The sequence below is a fragment of the Vicugna pacos genome, chromosome 9 (genome assembly GCF_048564905.1).
Source record: "Vicugna pacos chromosome 9, VicPac4, whole genome shotgun sequence".
NCBI classification, from domain to species: Eukaryota; Metazoa; Chordata; class Mammalia; order Artiodactyla; family Camelidae; genus Vicugna; species Vicugna pacos.
The window spans coordinates 77,722,384-77,735,654 of NC_132995.1; positions in this window are offsets into that span (position 1 = coordinate 77,722,384).

The window sequence follows — 13,271 nt, forward strand, 5'->3', positions numbered from 1 at the left end:
AGTTACCAGACAATGACGAGTGTAGGTCCAGACCTCAGCAGACGAGGCTGTCAGCACTGCCACAGCCCAGGCCTTGCTTCTAATTCAGTCAGTATTTTTTCCTTTTAAAGTCTGGACCTCGGGTGCAGGGCTGAGATCGCTGTAATCCTCAGTGCTCGTCTGGGCAAGGGATCATTCTGTTTAATTTTCATGTAATTAGATTTCAATAGTCTTGTCCTTCTTCCCCTGGTCCCCACCCCCATTTTCTCCACCGCCTCCTCAACAAACCCTCTCTAACGTGCTTGATGTGTGTCTTCGGATTTGTCTTCGGATTTGTACGTATTCTTTTAAAATAAACACTATGGTGTAATACCTGTGTGCTTTAAATTAAATGTTACGTATTGTACTGTAGAGTGTGTCTACTTCTTTTTTTTTCCGCTCACCGCCACACTGCTCAGGGCTTCTCCCTCCCAGCCCGTGTTGCTTAGCTACTTTGGGGTGATGGGCATCTGCCCCTACTACAGATGAGTATCCGTTTCTATGCATCTTTACAGACTTGTGCAAAAGGTTCTCCAGGTTACGCACATGCTAGTAGGAAGCAGGGTCGTGAGGGAAGTCCTGACAGACTGCGCTGAGCACTACTGGCATCAAGCGTAGGTTTGTATACTTGCTGGTCCTCAGGTTTCTCCATTCTGTGGATACATATTACATATGTGTACGTATAATTTACATGGATATTCATTTGTTGCTCATTTCTTTCTTGGCCTCACTAGCTTTTTGTTGTTGTTCTTTCTTAATTCACTGGTGTTCCCTGAATGTTCTAGATGCCACTTCTTTGTTGGGGCTAGACAGTTCAAATTTCTTGCCCCATTCTTCATCCTTTTATTAACTCTGTCTGTGATATACGTTCTAGATATACTCAGGTGCAGATGTCATGCCAGTTACAAGTGCTGTGACTAACTGTGCCAGATCACCTGGATCTTAAGATTGGGAGTGTTTCTTTGAGGAAAAGAAACTCAACTATTTTCCCCTGTGTGATGTATGATTTGGGGGTCTCATTAAAAATTTCTTCCCCACTCCAAGAGAACAAAGATGCTCGCCTGTATTTTCTTCTACTAGCTTTATATAGTCCTTCATACTTTCAGTTCCATGAAGCTTCTGTGCTCACTTTTGTGTGTGGTGTGAGGCAGAGGTCCAGCTTAATGGTTTCCCACGTCAGGACCGGTTTTCCTTGTGCCATCTCATGCACGACACATCCTTTCTCCACTTGTCTGTGGTGCTGTGTCCATCATATGGCAAGTTTCCAGATGCACATGGACCTATTTCTGAACTCAGTATTTAACTCCAAGGTCTATTTGTCTGTCTGTCCCTCCATGAATATCATGTGTTTTTAAAAAATTCCTGTGGATAGATAGCGTGTCAATTTCTGATGGGCAGAGTCCGCCCCTTCTCTGTACAAGAACGGTTTTTGGTATTCATGAACTCTTGTTCTCCCACGTCCTAAATGTGCTGAAGTCCTCTAAAATTTCTCTTATCATTTTGATTGGGATTTAATGGAAATGACACGTGTAATCTTTGATTTTTGGCACTAGGTAAGTTGTGAAGAGTCATGGCTATAAATACTACAGAGTTATTTCTAGCTTTTGCTACAAGTTATGGAGGGATAAATATTGCATTTATGCATAGGGACTGGGAAGTATCTTTGAAATATAAACAGTGACCTTTTGCTTAACTTGCAATTACAGCAAAAGGTGCAGTGCTGCAAGAATGTTTCTACAGCCAGAAGATTGTAGCATTTGAATACCATTTTATGAAGCCTCTATGTGTGCAGACACAATCTCAGACAAAGTTCCCAACAGAAGAGACTCTGTGGCCACTGACTGTTTCTGCATAATGTGCACCTTGTGGGCTGTCAAGCTCATTCTGAGGCATTTTTAGTCCAAAGCCTGACTTCTGGAGCAAGAGGTTAAATGAGCACTTTTTGGGTGGTATATGTACAGTTATCTATGTAGTTATCTCACTCTGGAAGCATGGTTATTTAAATGTTACCATGGCACATTTGTTCTCCGACTATCTCACAGAAGCAGGTCTCTTTCTCTAGAAACAAATATTCTGAAACATGTGACCACTGGAGAGGTGCTGGCCAGAAACATTCTCCTCTATTCTGAATAGAGTTTGCCTGGCATAAGATTCTGCAGTGGCCCGTCTGCCTTCGGTACCCGTCTCATGCCTAGACCTGTGTCCGTTTCCCACTTAGGTGCTCACTCTCCCACTCCTAGTAGTCCTGGTCTTTCCTGCCCTAGTCAGCTGGCTCTCAGGAAGTAATCTGAAACCCATCCAGATCAAGGTGCAAATGGCCCCCAGACCTAATGGCCTGCTCTCCCGTCATCCTGCATAAGAACAGAAACCTCAGTCTCAAAATAATGATATGGATCTGCAAGGTATGCAGCCCCCCAAGCCCCCGGACGCATAACTCACATTCCATTTATGCACAATCTCAGCTTTAGAACTAAGGAAAGGATTCTAGCAAAGACAAAAAACCTAGACTGGCTGTTAATTTTTTTGAATGTACAGTCACCAGGTGACCTGCAGCGACTATGAAACTCCACATAACTGCTGCCCCACTCCTCCAGCCCCAAAGGGTGACGTTCACTGTGAGTCTCTCTGTGAATGGATGGTGCGAAGGTCACCTCTCTCCACTCGCCTCTCCTCTGGGCTTTCTGCAGGAGAGTGGGGGGCGTCGAGCACGACCAACCTGAGCACAGCGTGGCCTTACCAGCTCAAAGCCCACCCAAGACACGGGACACCAAGGGCCGTGTCCTTGGATTTGTCCTGGACAATTACAGCTGCCTGTAAAAGCGCCCCGCCTGGAAGGAACCTAGTACTCACCAAGGAAACACAGTCTTCGCCAGCCTTTCTGAAAAGGAGCCAGGCACAGAAGAGGCTCCTTCCAGCTAATCGGCAAATGCAGAAGAAATATCACTTGAGTATTATGGCAGTTCAACTGTAAGGAATCTGATGGGTTGTTTCTGGTTGAATTTTACTTAAAAAGTGATCCAACTTAACCTCTGAAAAAAGGCTTAGGTCAACAGTTAGTCAGCACCTGGTCTCTGCCAAATGTGGACTGAATTTTCCAAAGCTGAGCTGGGGTTGGAAAGAGCCAATGGGAAAAAGGAAGTCGGGGTCACGCTGAGTTCAGCTCAGGATTTGGGGCGGGCTTTCCCAGATACTGCCCTTCTGGCGGCCCATGGATTAATCAGGGCAAAATGATTAACAAAACTGTTCGTGTACTGGGGACACAGTCAGCCATTTCAAATATGCCCGGACTGACAAGAATGCATTTCTCAACCCTGGGTCAAGAGGAAACTGATCACATTTCACAGCAGATTCTGGACGTGCACTGCTTGCTCATGATGAAAGTCCTAGAACGTTAACTGTGGAGCTGAGTAACTCCCGCTCTGTCCCTTCCTAGCTACCTGGAAATCCTTAAAGACAGAGACAATGGCTCACTTGTTTCAGCTCCCTAGCACGCAGCACAAAGCCCAGCACATAGTAAATGCTTAATTAGTGTCTGCTAAGTGAGGTACGCAGTAATGTCCGCAGGCTAATGCAGAGGAGCAGCCTCATAATCTGGCTGTGCTGTGACAGGCCCTTCAGTGTGGCAGGCTGTGCAGCTGTAAGCTCACTGGGGGGAAAACACCTTCTAACTTATAGCCCATCACTTCTGTGCTTAGAAACCAGAGAGGGCACAACACTTAAAGCCATGGATCTGTTTATAGGTCTGTTTGCCTTGTCTGCGTATCAGACAAGGTAGCTACCACCTAGCACTGGATTCAAAGGAATGTCATTATTTAGCAAGGGCAGAAGGGGTGCCTGGGACCTAAGGGCAAAGAAACGAGAAGGGAGTGCTCTAAAGGAAAAAGGGATTCGAGTGCTCGAGAGGTCAGAGAGACAGTTCTGCCCCAGCGGATGCTGGGACTTCGGGCCTGCTAGACTAGGACAGTGGGCAGATTTCCTGGATTTATGGCCGTCCCGAAAGCAGCAAGTAAACGATCTTGCTTTTAATCAAACTTCAGTAACATGCAGGCTGCTTTCCAGTACCTCACCCACATCAAGCAAGAGGAAGAGTACAGGGAAAACTGAAACTCAGAGACCACAGCCACACTTCCTCTCTCCGGAGCAGTGCGTCCCCGGCTTTCCCCACTAGACTCTGACAAAGAAGCTCTTAGCCCTGAGGCCCCTGCCCGCCTCTTCTTCCACTTCTGCTGTGCGATCAGAGACACGGGTGAGGGGAGTTTGGAGTGGAAAGCAAAGGGCCGAGGTGACTGACAACGGGACAGTAAACCTCTTGGGGATCGCAGACTCAGACGTGATCGCAGAAGGATGGGACTCTGTCTCCTCCACCCCGTTGTCCTTGCCATCCCCCAGACGGTGAGGCCTCTGAGCACGGCCGCTCAGCAGCTGCACGTGAGAGCTGGTCACTCACAGCCAAGGGGACCGGGTGATGGGTCAGCCCCACTCAGACCCTTGAAAGGACACACATTTACCTTTGCACGCTTCCACCAGGAGTGTTGTCAGGGACTCACCTGGGTCTTCCCGGGCTCTGTCCCAGGGCCTGGTGCAGCAGCTCTGCCCCTGCTCATGTCTGTCTACGGCGGCACAGTCACTGCGTTCTGGGGGCTTGGCTCCTCCCTGGCCCTCAGCCCTCGGGGACCCACCACATCTTTCCTTGTTTATTTCCCCTCTCCCAGGGGGAGTTTCTTCCTGGACTAAGGAGAGTCCTTCTATCCGGTTTGCTTTTTCCAAGACTCTCTGCTTGTAAATTCCCTTTCTCTCTTCCACAAACCTTCTAAATTCCCCCATGGGTTTAGGCTCTGTGAAATAAAACCTGGAAATTGAAAGAGGAAGAGGAAAGGAGGAAATATAGGGAGAAGAAAAAAGAGAAACTCCTAAATTAAAGGCTTAAAATGTATTTTTTTCAAGATGTAAGTATTTGTAGGTGCTCTGATCCCAAATAATCATAATAATAACGTAGAAAAATAAACCGTTCAGTACTTGAAGGGAAGCTACTGCAGACAGGTAGGGTTATGGGGCCCCTCAGATGCCACTAGGCTTGCAGTTTTCCCCAGGTGAATGTGAGACTCCCCTGAGTACAGTATCCTGCAATATTTGGGTTGTAACTAATATTTCCTGCCATCTCTCAAAAGGTTAATCCCTCTACTCTTGACTCCCTCCCTTTTTTTGTTTTACTCTTAGCAGGTTTTCGTGGATCAGATTTCCTTACATCTTCCTTCTACCAGACTTGGCTTATTTGCCCTGAATTGCTTCTAACAAACTTTTACGAACTTGCTTCTTTATAAAATTTATTTTAAAATCTCCCCCTCTTTCTTTCTCTCCGTCTCCCCTTGCCTCTGTCCTCTGTCTCAAGTCCTATGAAGAGGGCAGCCAGCTCTCTTAAAAACAAAACAAACAAAAAACCCCAGAAAAAAACAAACAAGAACTCCTCTGCTGCCCTCTTGCGGGTGTCTGCAGAGGAGCAGCCGACGGTCAGGCGCCCACTAAGGAGCCACAGATGGGTTGCTCTCCTCTGCGGCAGCGGCCCGACGCTGAATGCGTCATCGCCACACGGAGACGCAGCTAGTCTTCCGCTGTTGGTAGCTGATGAGAAGTCCCCCCTCTTTTGTGTCCTAGTCCCAAGGCCTGGAGTCAAGGAAGAAAGCCAAGCATTCCACGATGTGTGGCGCTGTTCTCCGCGAAGAGTGGCCGCCCTCGGACGGGCAGCCGCAGCCCCCGCGCGGTGCCGAGGCGGGTCGGAACGGGCCTGCTCGGGCGTCAGGCCGACCTGCATTCCGGGTGCCAGGCAGTGACTGTGAGCTGCTTCTGCTTTTTTTTTTCCCCTCCAGGATAGGGCATAAGACTTTAAGAAAACTTTTTCAAACAGAAGTCACACGTTCACTTGCACACTGGCAGAAGCAGACAGTGAGAGGAAGAGAGACGCCCCCGTGGCGCCAGCACAGAGCCGGCTGTCGGCGGCTTGCGTTGCATCGTCCTGTGTGCGAACGCGTCTTTGAAGAGCTGCAACCTAGCAGAGGAGCGAGGAGGCCCGGGGCCCCCTCCTCGCACAGCACCGCGACTGCGAACGCGTTGCTCGGCCAGCTCGTCCGTCCCGCCCGCGGCGCGTCCGCCTGGCCGCGTCACCGCCTTCGCACTCCGCTCTCCCTCGTGAGGGGGAGACTCAAGAGGCGTCCCCCGTGGCAGCTCCTTGTTGCCACGCAAACCTCAGCTCAGATACTGCCACCCCAGGGTCGCCTTCCCGCCCCTTCAGTGTAGGGACGCTCCTCTGTCATCTGTTGCTTCCTTCATGCCATGTGTCAGTCCCGTCGGTAACGAACTTGCTCATGCATTTGCTTGCTTGTTTTTGGCTCTCCCCCGAGAGCCCAGGCCTTCTGCATCTTCTTTATCACTCTGTCCCCAGGGCTTAGGGTAGTATTTGATGCCGAGAATTTGCGTGGGTGATAGCTGCTCACTGACTGGCTGAATTCATTCTGTGGCTGGACCGACAGTACCAAATGCGTTTAAGTGATTTGTTTTTGCGGTGCCTTTAGGTTGTACCCCGAGTTTTAATATTTTTAACAGCGCTGCAAGAATGCCTTTGTACACTTTTCTCTCTCCAAACATTAAATTGAAACATTTTAAACATACAGAAAAGTAGAAAGGACAGTGCAATGAACACCCAAGTACTTTTCATTAAGATTTAAAATTTGTTAATATTTTGCCACGTTTACTTTCTCTCTCTACATACTTTTTTTGATGAACCACTTAAACCTCGCAGACTTCCTGACACTTCGCAATAGCCCTAAGCATTTCAGCATGCATCTCCCAAGAATAAGCACCTTCTCCTAAATAAACACGTGTCATTAGCATACCTGGGAAAGCGAGGTAACTAATGGTTCACTGACACCACCGGATGGCCTATATTCGAATTCCCCAATCACGTCTAACGTACTTTTACAACTGTTTCACTTATTTATAATTTTGAATCAGGGTCAAACCAAGTTTCATGCCCTGTATTTATTTGTTACATCTGTTTTCATAAACCTGGAAGTGTCATTGTGTGTTTCTGATGTATTATTCATTTAAAAAACAGCATTGAATTTTTAAAGAAACTAGTTTCCTTATAGAATATCCCACCTGTTTATTTTCTCGTGGTGTCTTTTTTCTTTCCCCATGTTTCCTATTGCTGAGGTTAGATCTGGAAACTGGCTTAGGTTATGTGCTTATAATCACTTACAGTCGTGATTCTTTTTGTTGTTAAAATTATCCCAAATTTGCCCATGAGGTGTCTATTTGGCATATTTGATATGATCTCATTAAATCTTTGAGTGTACTTTTGGTTTCTGGCGCCAAAATATGTCATAGCCACATGTTGCGTTTTTCCCCTACACCTGCAATCTGTGGTTTCTCCAAGGAACATTGTTTGCTACTTTTTTTAAAGTGAACAAAAACTATTTGAAAACAAAAATCTGGGTGTTGCATTTGCTCATTATTACTGCAGTGCTGTTGCTTCAGGAACATTTTAGTGTGCCAAACTGTTATATATATTTTTTTAATTTAATTTAATTTAATTTTTATTGAAGTTTAGTCAGTTTACAATGTTGTGTCCATTTCTGGTGTACAGCACAATGCTTCAGACATACGTATACATACATATATTCATTTTCATATTCTTTTTCTTTATATGTTACTACAAGATATTGACTATAATTCCCTGTTATACAGTATAAACTTGTTTATCTGTTTTATATATAGTACTTAGTATCTGCAAATCTTGAATTTTTCAACTCAAATTTATACTATAAAGACTTTTCCTAACTTCTTTTATTTTACGTTTTTATATAAAACACTCATCAACCAAAACTCACCAAGGAAAAGATTAGATTTGTTTAGCTTGTTGTAGCAAAGAAAAATGCACACCATAGGGAATTGAGGGGCCATCTAAAAATTGGGGCATTAAGGCAGGCTCGGGGGATGGGAGTTGAACATAGGATAGCCTCAGCAGAAATTATTTAGAATTTGTAAAGTTGGAGAGTTGCTGATATTGTTTGTAGTTTATCTTTAGAACACAAGGGTCCCCGATGAGTTGTTGATAGCCATGTAGTCTCTTCTCAAAACTATGGGCTGAATGAGCTGGTGTTTGAGCTCAATTTGTCTCACATGTTATATATTTTGTGCACTGTGGTACATGTATAGTAAGTTGTGGTTTCTGTTTCAGTTACTAGTTTCTGCTCTTGACTTGGCTGACATCAGGGTTATTTCTTTAAAACAGGTTTATTGAGGTGTAATTGATATACAAAACTGTGCAGACACAATGTCTACAGGTGATGAGTTAGGATATATGCACACAGCCATGAAACCATCACCAGTATCAAGACAATACACATATTCATCACCTCCAAAATTTTCCTTGTGCTTCTATTTTTGTTTTTTGTTTTTGGTTACTCAAACTAACCAATCCTAGCCCTGCCTCTTTGCCTTACCCCTTCCCCCAACCCTTCCCCTTCCAGCAGCAGCCACAACGGAAGATAATTTTACCCTATTCATCTTACAATTCCAACAAGAAATTTAAAAAAAAATTAAATAGCAATAAAAAGAAAAAAATAACCAAGCTCAGAGGAAACAATGAGCAAACACCCCTCCAACAAGAAACCCCAAAAGAATAAAGAGACTAACAAAGTTTAAATATTGAAAATTATTGAATACAGATTACAAACTCATGAGCTTTCTCTGTTTAAACAAATGAAAGACAAACTTTAAAATATCAGCAAGTAATAGAAAACTATATAAAGTGACAGCAAATTTCAAAAGGAATGAAAATGTCTTCCATTGTGGAGGATTCACGTTTAATTCTTTCGGGTGCCTGTGACTATTACTAGTCCAGAATCACCTATTTTGGCTTGAGTTCCTGGACCATCCAAGAGATGCAACCCTGTAGTAACTATATTTACTAGCTTCTGGGTTTAATGGTTTGGCATCTTGGGACTTTGCAGTCCCTGAAGAGACTGATCAACCCGGGACTAGCCAACACTCCTTTGCAAGTGTGCCTTTTATATAAAAACCAACCAATCGATAGCCCATATTCCAGCCACCTCCTCTATCAGCCTTCACACTCTGGGCCACTACCCAGCTGCTCTTGCCCAGGTTTCTCCTTGCTCCCTCTGCCCCTGACTGACCCTGGTACCTTCTTGTGTGGCCCCACAGGGGCGTGGTGTGCCCTCTCCCCTTGGGAGCTGTGGATAACAAACTATCTTTTCGATGACAATCATCTTATCTGTTGGCCTCACCATATTTGAATAATAACAAAACATACATTTTAAAACAATCCCCAGTCTGCAAATAAATGTGATAGCCAGGAATCTTTTTTTGCTTCTACTGTCTCTCCTTTCCATGTGTATCAAATCAACCTTGGATGTAACGCGTTGGCAGTGAGGGAAGACAGACTTCCTTCTAGCTCACGCTTTCTTTGCTGGTGTGCTCCAGTTGTTTTCATCCTTGACTGCAGTTAGAATCACCTGGGGAGGAGGTCTTAAAAAAACACTCATCCTTGCTCCAAGTCCAGGTCTACCGAGTCAGAGACTCTGGTGGTGGTCCAGAGAGCAAGTGTGAGCATTTTTAAGTGTGTCCCTGTTGATGTTCATGTGCAGCAAATGTCAAGAATTACTAATTTAGTCTTTCAGTATCTGAAGGAGGTCTCCTACCAGACCCTGTCTGTCCTCCTAACATCTTATACTGACAGAACTGAACTCTGCCGTTTTGTGAAGGAAGAATACTTAAGGAGTTCAGCTCTGTTTTTTTCAGAGTAGAGAATAAAGGGTAGACTTGGAGTTGGGAAGCAATGAACTGATAAAAGCACAATCACACTGAGAATCACACAGGTGTATAGTGATCACACGTAACAGGTTAACACTGAGCAAGTCTGGCACAGTTCCAGGGATGCTGTAAGCGATTAATATATATGATACTGTTACTATATTTTCTAATGTAACATGTAGTTTTACGTATTGTAAGACCCATTCCAGTTTTATTATCAGATAGTGCTGGAGTTCTCACTAATGGCTCCAGGAGCTGTGAGATGACCGGTAGTTTTCAGGAGGGGTGAGACAGCATCTCTTCCCTTCAAGCTGAAAAAACAGAACAGCAGGAAAAAGCACAGTTATTCATTTGCCTCTTACAGATCAGGGAGCATTCCGACCTGAGGTAATTTTTTGCAATGAAAGTGTGAGCCCCTCAAATTGCAGCAAGAATGCTTTGCTAGGGTTCTAGTATGGGAATTACAAGCTTAGAATTTTTATGTTCAAACAAAACATATTTCCTCACTAATAAAGACAGTTTGCCATTGAAGCGTCATCACCTTTTGTGTTGAATGGAACTGTGTTGTCATTGCATTAATCCTCAGGGTTCTTGAGAGGCAAGAGTATAGAATTATCCATCCCATTTTATATTGCTTTTACTTCTCATAATTGGTTAATATCATGTTATTAAAACCTATGTTCTTTACCTTTTATTTTTCTTCTTGCTAGCAATAGACTAGCAATCTTTGATCCTGAATAATAACATTTTGATGTTTTAGTTCATGGATTTTTACACTGTTTTTAAATTGAGATGTAACTGGCATATGACATTATATTACTTTCAGGTGCACAAAATCATGATTTGGTGTATATATATATATGTATCAACTATATATGTATATGTATCATATTTATGTATTTGATACAAATGATCACAGTAAGTCTAGTTAACAGCCATTGCCACAAATAACTGTATTTTTTTCCTATGGTGAGAGCTTTTAAGATCTGCTCTCTTAGCAACTTTCAAACAGATAATACAGCATTACTGACTATGGACATCAAGTACATTACATCCCCATAGACTCTCCGGGTGAGCTCTGGCTTTTGAGCTCTTGCCCCTTATCTCATAACACCTTCAAAACTGATGGTGCATTCCTTCGTTGGACAACAGCTTCAGGGCTCCACCTACCTCACTGACTTCCCACTTTCCCTTGAAACTTGGCCTAATGATGTCACTTAATACCAGTTTAAAATTTTTATTGCGTTTAAAAAACACCTTTTCTTAATCCAGAAGTTTACATTATTTTCAGTGTGAGGCTTTGTCTGAAAGGGTTATTCAGATTCGGTCACCCTATTTCCCAATTCTTAGGCTTCAGTTATCTCCAACACTCCCCGTCTGCTCACCCTGTCTCTCGCCTCCGCTCTCAAACCCACCGCAGCAGAGCGTTCCTGGTACCAGTCGGCTCACGTCTGTGTCCCGCCTCGAGTGCCTTTCAGCTATTCTCTCTCGGGCTTTCCTTTACACTGTGACAGGCAGCCCACTTTGCACAAGCACGGCCTGTGGGCGTCAGGTGTTTAAGGCCCCACAGAAGCTCTCAGCCAATGGGAAGTGCGCCTTGTTGGACAGGTCTCCGTGCTGCCCTTCAAAGGGATACTTCTGAGGTGCGTTCCCCGTCGTTCTTCAGAAGGTCCATGTTGGGATTGCCCTCCAGTTTCCCACAAGGGACCCAGCGCAGTGACTCACCTTCCTTGACTTGTCCCTTTTCCTCGTCTACTCCCCTCTGGATTCCTGGGATCACTGCCCAGATGAGCCACGTACACCCAAGTACCTGTTGCTGTGAAACTGTCTCTCCATAGAAGCTTAAGACCTTACTACTTCTCTCTTCATTTCAATTAACCTTTAAAGAAACTACATTATAGCCAATGTTTATGTTAGGAAACATATGATGGCAAAACTATTATTGCATGCATGTAATATACTTGTATATGTGGATTTCTACTCCGTTATAATTGAATTTCTATAAAATCTACATTGAATTTATATTGAATTCAGTAAAGCGCTTTTGGCAGGGAAACTCACACATCACTGGATGGATGATGGTTCTGAGCTACCACACGATGGCAGTGTCGGCGAGCCTTTACACCTTAGGTTTGGCCTTGTGCAGCGTCTGTGGGAACCGTGTTCTGTGCTGGGGATGAACAGACCATGTTGCACAAGTGTAGGCAGAAGTACCCCTGAAAAGTCTCTCATAACCTTCACCATTGCCCCGCCCTCTCAGGCCAGCTGGGGTCACCTTGACTGGTGCCCAGATGTCAGGCTTCCTCACTCTCTCACAGAGGCCTGCAGACCTGGGCAGATGTCACACACCAAACCAGCCTCTCCCTCACTACCACTGACTGTATTCCATCACTTTTGGTTTCTCTTCGGCCGGTCTAGGAGCTGCTGGCAGTGCTATGTTGCTGGGAGTAAGACAGTTACTGGCATAGCTATGTGGATGCGTGGCTTGGGGACCCAGGCAGGAACTCATGTGGATGATGCGTAGACACGTGGACAGTATACATATTCCTTTTCTGCATCTCTGCTCCAAGACTGAGGATATTTAGACACTGTTTAACCCAAATGGCCCTAGAAGCAGACACTCAGCCTGAGAGTCTGGACTTGGACCATTTTACTCGGCTTGTAAGACGATGATACATCCATGAGCTGGTGACAACCCCTGGCATATGGTAGCACCACACTGGCCTAAACCAGGATGGCTCCCCATTGCCCACTTTTGTAAACAGCGTCTCACTGGAACACAGCTGTGCCCGTTCGTTTACCTGTTGTGCAGGGATGGCCTCACTGAACAGCTGTGACCGAGACCCTACGGCTCAAAAAGCCTGAAATACTTACTATCTGGCCTTTTATGGAGAGGTCCCCACAAGCAAGGAGAATGGCGAGGAGGGCGGAGAAGGGCAGGGAGGAGGGGGCTCCCTGCACCCTCACAGCCTGGCTTCCCTGGACGTCTCCCTGCTGCACCACTCGTCCTTCCCTTACACACTGCTCCACTTTCTTTCTCACAAGCACATGTGTGCAGCCAGTCACTTTCTTATCTGACCAGATACATCCCTTTGGAACTGGTCCAACTGGCTAAATTCCTGTGGAAACAGGGTATCTGTGTTAGGGGAGGGTCCGTGTGTCGGGGAGGTGCAGGCATGCTGAGCAAGTGCCAGTGGTGGGCATCTCCAGGTGATACAATGAAGGGCTGTTCATTTCCATCTTTAATCTTTATTTTCTAGTTACTTGTTTAACTAAATGTATATATTAAGGTACAGGTTTAAAATGTTACAAAAATCCCCAGGAGTCCCGCCAAGAGAAAAGTGCTTGAAATATCCTTGTTGTACACAGCCTTGCCTACGTCTGTGCCCTGGATTTTCTCTTTTTCTTGTTTGCCAAGGAAACTT